General features: G+C 39.5%; 1 pseudogene; it reads left to right on the top strand.

Moving 5' to 3' along the window:
- The first annotated feature begins 4,648 nt into the window (after positions 1-4,648).
- LOC133246747 (protein ILRUN-like) lies at positions 4,649-6,941 on the top strand (annotated as a pseudogene).
- The last annotated feature ends 489 nt before the right edge of the window (positions 6,942-7,430 follow it).

Below are 7,430 nucleotides of genomic sequence, written 5' to 3'. Positions count from 1 at the left end.
TAAAAACTTCCAAGAAAGTAAAGCTCAGGCATGGACAGCTTAATTAGTGAATTCTACCAAATGTTTATTGAAGAATTAATAACAAACCTTCTCAGACTTTTCCAAAAAGTACAGGAGGGTCACTTTCCCATGGAATCTAAGAGATCCATATGTAACCTGTACCAAACTCAGACAAAAACCCAAAATTATAGTCAGTATTTTTTAGACATAAAAATCTTCAACACAATACTAGCAAAGTAAATCTAGCAACATATAAAAAGGATTATACAACATGACAAAGTGAAGTTTCTCCCAGAAATGTAAGGTTTGGTTAGCATATGAAAATCAATGTAATGCACTATAGGACAAAAATCTGCATAATCCTCTAGATAGACTCAGAAACAAATTTTGACAAAATATACACCTCTAAAAAAAAAGGATTCAACAAAATATAAATAGAAATTAATTTCATCCTGATAAAATAATGTATGAGAAAACCACAGCTAGCAATATGGGAAAGACTGAATATATTGCCCCTAAGATCAGGAATGGGACAAAAATGTGCTCTCCTGTCACTTCAGTACACAGCTGGATTTACTAAGCAGCGCAATTAGACAAGAAAGAGAAAAATGGTCTAGTTTAGAAAGGAAGAAGTAAAACTATTATAGAAATACAATGAGATCTATGTATGATCTCATATACAAAAACTCCTTAAAACCCATAAACATTTGTTAGAAGTTATGTATGAGTTCAGCGGATTTGCAGGATAAATATCAATGTATAAAAAACAATTGTTTTTCTATATACTAGCATAAATACTGGAGAAGGCGATGGCACCCCACTCCTGTACTCTTGCCTGGAAAATCCCATGGATGAAGGAGTCTGGTGGGCTGCAGTCCATGGGGTCGCTAACAGACAGACATGACTGAGTGACTTCACCTTCACTTTTCACTTTCATGCATTGGAGAAGGAAATGGCAACCCACTCCAGTGTTCTTGCCTGGAGAATCCCAGGGATGGGGAACCTGGTAGGCTGCCGTCTATGGGGTCACACAGAGTCGGACACGACTGAAGCAACTTAGTAGCAGTAGCATAAATACAATGATGAAATCAATTTTATCTGTAAAAATGCCTAAAGTGCAGCTTCTAAGTAGTATGACAAGTAATTTTTTTAATTCTGTAAGAAACAACCTTACCCTTTCCAGTTGCATTCAGTTTTACCAGCTTTATGTTTTGAGTATCTATTACAGGCTAGGCTTATTTCAGACTATACTTTAAGGAGCTTGAAAAAAAGCAATGCATAAAACATTTTTCGTGTAACATTCTTGTTGGAGGAGATACTTAACAAAATAAACAAGCAAATAAAATATATCAGATCTTAAAAAATGCAATACAGATAAAAAAAAAAAGATGAGCGAGGAACATAAGGAATGTGGGAATTTGGAATATTTTTATAGTAAGGGCAAGGAAGAGCTTTGGGAGAGGACATAGGTGGAAATTAATCTCACGTAGTACAAAGTTTTAAATGTTCCTATTTCCTGATGCTTCAGTATCCCAGTGAACATCTGGTGAGCACCCTGCCCAGGTAACCAGGTGCAGCACTGTGATAAGTTCCCCTTCTCACTCTCCCTGACTTTGACCTCCTGACATTCACATAGGCCCATGAAATCCCCTCATGCCGCTTCCTTGTATATTTCACTCTGCCCCACAATAAAGGCACTTGCCCATAGTCTTCACTCTCTCATGGCTCCTTGGAACCCATTTCACTCACATGGTCCTACCTGACCGTTCATCTTAAAACCCATTTAAATTATAAAAAGTATTCCTTACAACACACCTAGGCTATTTGAAAAAATCAAGTTCCAGATATTCCTTGACAAGTATAGGGTAATTTCCTCAGAAAGCTTAAGGAGCAGGGCTCTCCTGGCCACCAGGCCCTTGAGGCAGAGTGCCTGGAGCCCACAGCATTTTTTAGGGACCCATAAAAATTTTACTATTTAATTTCTTCTAAAATCATGGAAAAATTAATGTATCAGGTCTGATGTATCCTGGAAAGAAGCTGAGTGCATGAGGGGAGTGAGGTATAGAGAAATTCAAATCGTTGAGAGATTACTGGGAGAGATCTTTAAGGCTATATTTACACTTGAGTTTTTACCCTGAGAGAGATGAGAAGCAATTAGAGAATTCTGAGCATAAATTAACATTTTAAAACAATTATTATTGCTGTGCTGTAGATAGTAGATTGCAAAGGCAAGTGTAGTATTGAAGATGCAAAATCAAAGTGAAATCATTCTCTGGCAGAGATGACATAAAGTAGTCAATTACTGAATGCATTTATTAGTGTCCAACATCCAGAAATAGCAAAACTAAAATGACCATATCATTAAAATAGTAATTAGCAATAGTTTATTGTGCACATAAAAACAGTTCCTGGACTGGAAACTCTCAAACCCTCATGGGAATGAGGCTCAGAGGTATTGCTATAGGAAAGCTTGCAAACAGGGGCTGTTTATGCCGTATAGTAATAGGTGATAGCACTGGCGCTCCCCTACTGACAGGGGATTGTTTAAATGTGGACACCACTTGCCAATTTAGGGGAATAGCTTAAGTTCTGTTTATGATTTTTAGGGGCATTTGCAAGAAGTCAGTATGTTTTGTTGGTTCTGTAAAGTAAGCTAAGTTAAGTTATGCTTATGTGGCTTAATTGGTTTTTCCTGTTTATGGAATTTTCAAGTCTGGTCTCTAATTTGTACTTTAGCATAAGTGAGAATTAAAAGGATTTGCAAATTGTTTTAGTCTGGAGTCATAAAAAGAACAAGGGTGTAAAGAGATGTACTTAGTTCTTCCACTAAAGGAAAACTAAGGTCAAACACTGTCTGCTTTTAACTTCTCCAGTAAAAGGCCAAAGATCTTTAGCATCAGCTGCTTCTTCTATATTCAGACAAATAAATGCAGAAATATAAACTAAAAGTGTGATAATGATTGAATAGTGACAGTGACAACAAAAACTGTGGTCCTTTCTCCAATCAGAAGGCATTTTTGCATTTAATTTAATGTTTAGTCGCTCATGATGGTGTTAGAAGCAGTATTGGTGCATATCAGATGTTATCAACATTGATGTCCATGCCAGTGATTTTCAAACAGAAGAACACTATTGTCACTGCAGAGGGAATGGGATTGCTGAGAGAAGTGTATTAAGGGCATAGCCCAGAGGGAGTAATTGGGGGACAAGGTGGTGATGGGAGAAAAAGATGGGTGCCGTGTGGAATGGAGGAGCAGAATTGCTAGGGGAAGCACACTGACTGAAACCGCCCACTCTGACCAGGCACCATAGTAACTATTTGCATGAGTTGTTTTATAACAGGAGGTTCTGGTAAGGAACACGGAACTAATAAGCCACCACCAACCAGAAGAGCTCGGGAAAGGCAAAAGGAGACACCACAAGTCCGACCACTTCCCAGAATCCTTCTCACTGGCATCCATCTTGGCTGAACAAGGCATGTACCACCAGGAAGGACTCTGAGTCAGAATGATTGGCTAAAGACAACCTGAAAACTAATTCTATCACCATAAAACTGCGAGCCATGTGGCAGAGTGGTTCTCCTGGGCTCCCTTACCCTACTGCTCTCTGCCAGGGTGCCCTTTCCCAATAAAATCTCTTGCTTTGTCAGCCCAGGTGTCTCCTTGGACAATTAATTTCTGAGTGTTGGACGAGCCCACTTTGGGGCTGTGGAAGGGGCCTGCAACAGAATGTCTGGTAGTATCTGAACATTTTATTTAGGATGTGCTCGTTCCATTATAAGTAACAGCCCACTATCAGCATTTGTATTAGGTTTCATAGTGTTTCTTTGATCTAACTCATTCTCTTCCCCTCTTGTGGGAGAAAAAAAATATATTCAATAGTATTCAAGTCAGATTTCCAAGGGAAAGAAAAAGAACAGTAAACTCTCTAAAATGGACATTGAAATTATAGTTTCATTAGCAGAATACTCAATGAACTGAACCACAAACAAGACTCACTTTTCTGTAGATTAAAACACAATCAGAATGACTTTTGAAACTTAAGGTTTGCTTGAGAGTTGTGGGCTATCGAAATTCTTGCCAAGAGATTATGAATTTACATTGTTTTCTGGTTAATGATGGAAAGCCTAATGGGAAAAAAAAAAATCCTCCAGGGGATGACATTCTTAAGCCTAACCCAGTCAGCCGGTCAAGAAACTTCTATCATCTTGCCGTAAATTGATTTGTTTTAATTATAGCTTAAAGGAATTATTGAGGAAACACCTAGAAACACAGTAATTAGTCAAAAAAGATAGAGATGCCCCATTAAATGTTTTATTTTTAAGAAGATATGTTTCATATAGAACAAGGAGCCCCAGGTGCTGATGATATAATGAGAGTTTACAATATTAAGGCATGCAGTCTCCAAAAGAGAGAAAGACTCTAGCCACTTCTGACTTTTATACATATTTTGCCACTTGCTGGCTTTAGTTTCTGGCTTTTCTGTTGACCTGATTTAACTTGGTATTTAAATTTTATTTATTTATTCATTACTTGCTTCTGCCAATTTCCAAAAAAGGATTTCAGGTGAATTTAACTGGAAGGGCCTTCACAGAATGCTGGCATTGTTCCTATTTGTAATTCAGAAATCATCCACACCTTTGTAGAAGATGGCCTTATCAGATCTCTGGAAGTTTGCATTTTATACACGGTATTCAGACACGACTGAGCCACTGACCACCTGAGATGTTCTCTCTGCGCATTTCCCTGTAGTTCTGATGTTTCATTTGGCCTCTTGGATTTACCTGTTCCACAGGAACACTTTCATTTGTTTGAATGCTTTCGCTCATGCTCTCCTACCTCCAGTGGGCGTGGTGGGGGAGGAGGCGGAGTCAGCGGAGGCAGAGGTACTGGGGTGTTGGGGGCGGGTTGCAGGGAAGCCAAGAACTAGAGAGCCTGCGGCTGGGCAAGTTTACTGGCGCAAGGTGGTGAGAAGGAGGGGCCTACCTCAAAGGAGCCAGGTCTCCAGGCTGGCCCGCAGCAGGCACGGCGGACCAGGACGTGCTCACCTCTGAGACCCAGTTTTTGCCGAGCTTCCAGCTCAACTGGTCTGGCTGCACCTTCTTCCTGGACACGACCAATTGGAAGCTAGGAGCAGCAGTTATATGACTTTGAGAGCCCAAACATCACTGTCCCCTCTGCGTCCTTTGTTGAAGATGTCACCCTGGGAGAAGAGGAGTCCATACCTCCTGATGCTCAGTTTATAAAAACCTGGCAGATGGAGAATTCTGGGGCAGAGGCCTGGCCTCCACGGGTTTGTCTTAAGTATGTCAGGGGAGACCAGATTGGATGTGTGAACGTGGTGATAGTGACATCGCTGGAGTCCCGAGAGATTGCAGGATTCAGCCTCCGGTGTACAGCCGGGGAGCAGGGATGAGTCAGGACCGGCGCTGATGAGCGCTGCTGCAGGCTCTACCGTGGAGGCGCCAGCCGAGTCCTCCTTGTGGAGGTGGGTGGACTTTTAGGAGTGAGAAGTGTCACCTTTTGAAACAGTGTGCGACACGCAGCCCCATCATAAGGGAGAGCGAAACTTCAATCTGTTTGCCTCGCCCCAGAAGAACAGAAAGTCAGGTGAAAAGAATTTAAAAGACGCCGGGGATTCTGGTTGGAGTCCATCAGCAAAAACACCTGGGCTCCCGCACCTGACCAAACCCAGCAAGATGAGAAGAGACACTCACAGAGCTCTGTAAATCTGTCCCCTGGCCGACACACACACAGCTTCTCAGTAAGGTAGGTTGAAGACGAGAAGGGGGAGGTGGTGGGCCTTGTATTTTGCGATACTCCTTCATGGCAAACTGAGAAGCCTAGAATGTTCCTTAAGACGGCTTAGCTCTCCTGCCAACAGCAAAAAAAACCTCCTTCCACCCCATCTCCATGTACTGTGGATATACTCACTCCATCCACGTTTGTAGTTTACTTCTGCCTCTCTGCTCTGGTTTGGGTGTTGAAAGAACAAAGTTCTTTACCTTTTGCGTTAAAAAAGAAGAAAAAAAAAAAAAGTCAAGAATATCACCAGCCATTCTCCCAGTGTAAATGTGTACTAAGTGTTGAGCAACAGCACTCCTTTGGAATTCATTCCTACTGTTTCTTGTTTGTTTGTTTTTTTGGTGTGGGGTGGGCTATTTTTTCTGAGGAAAAAGGCTCAGTTATTTATCCTAAATGTTGTTGAGCTTCCCCTTTACCTTGTTGGTGTGTCTTTTGTTGATACCCTCACCCACAGTCTGTCTGGAATGGCTCAAAAGATATTTTATATTTTCATGTGTGACAAGTTAGTGTGAGAATTGTTTGAGTTAATCATAATTTTAAGTACTCTGATTCTTCTATGACAGTCTTCTGGGTATTTGATTTCTTGTTCTATTTCTGCCTATGCTTCCTGATTAAACAGTGCCTTACATGCTCTGCTAAAGTGATGGTGGTTGGTTCCTGGTGGTTGATTTTGGTTAGTTGAGTAAAGCCCCTGATGCTGAGAGCTTTAAAAAAAGAAAAAGTTTTTAAAATTCATAATCTCTCTGACAAATTATTTAGTAGAATAGCAATTTATCTTATTTAATTTGGCATGCATTTGGAGAAAGAAGAAAAAAAGTTTAGACCTTAGCACTCAAAGAGCATCTGACCTAAGTTAACTATATTGAATTTTCCTTCCGTGAATTTAGACAGGTAGAAGCTGCTGAAACTTTTATTTCTATATTGTAGTGCAGATTATGGTTCTTAAACTTTGACATAGCTTAGAGTCTCTTGCACTGTTTGTTAAAACACAGATTGCTGGGCTCCACACTTACTGTTTTTGACTCAATATCAGAGTTGGGTTTGGGAATTTGTTTTTCTAGCAAGTTCCTAGGGGAAGGTGATATTGCTGACCTGAGAACTGCAGATGGCTGTCGATTATATCAAGGTTTAGGATAAAAATTTCACTCTTAAAAATTGTCTCTTTGCTGAAAAAAAAAGTATATTACTCCATGCAGGCTGTTTTCCATGGTAAGTCTATACTGGGTGGCTGAAGTTGTTTAGCATTTAAATACTAAATACAAAGCAGTTTATTTCTAGGACATTTACTAGATACAGAGAGAAAAAAGCCTTGTAAAGACAGAATTCTGCCTGTTGTAAGAAATAAATCATTGATTTACTGACATTTTATGAATAATCAGTAACAGTTAAGAGTAGGTAAATTTAAAATATAGTGTAAAATATAATATAAAACCAAATGTTTATAACTTCACACACCCAGAGATATTGATTTTAAATTTTAGCATTTAACATTACAGATTGTATATGTGTATATTTTGTATACATTTATTTATGTAATATATATAACATTTAAATATTTTACTCCTGATTGATTTTACTGATAATTACATAATAATTAGTTGTAATTACATTTTTTGCCAAAATATT

This window comes from Bos javanicus, chromosome 4 (genome assembly GCF_032452875.1).
Source record: "Bos javanicus breed banteng chromosome 4, ARS-OSU_banteng_1.0, whole genome shotgun sequence".
Taxonomy (NCBI): domain Eukaryota; kingdom Metazoa; phylum Chordata; class Mammalia; order Artiodactyla; family Bovidae; genus Bos; species Bos javanicus.
Note: the sequence above shows the minus strand (reverse complement) of the source record. Positions and strands in the feature narration are given on the sequence as shown.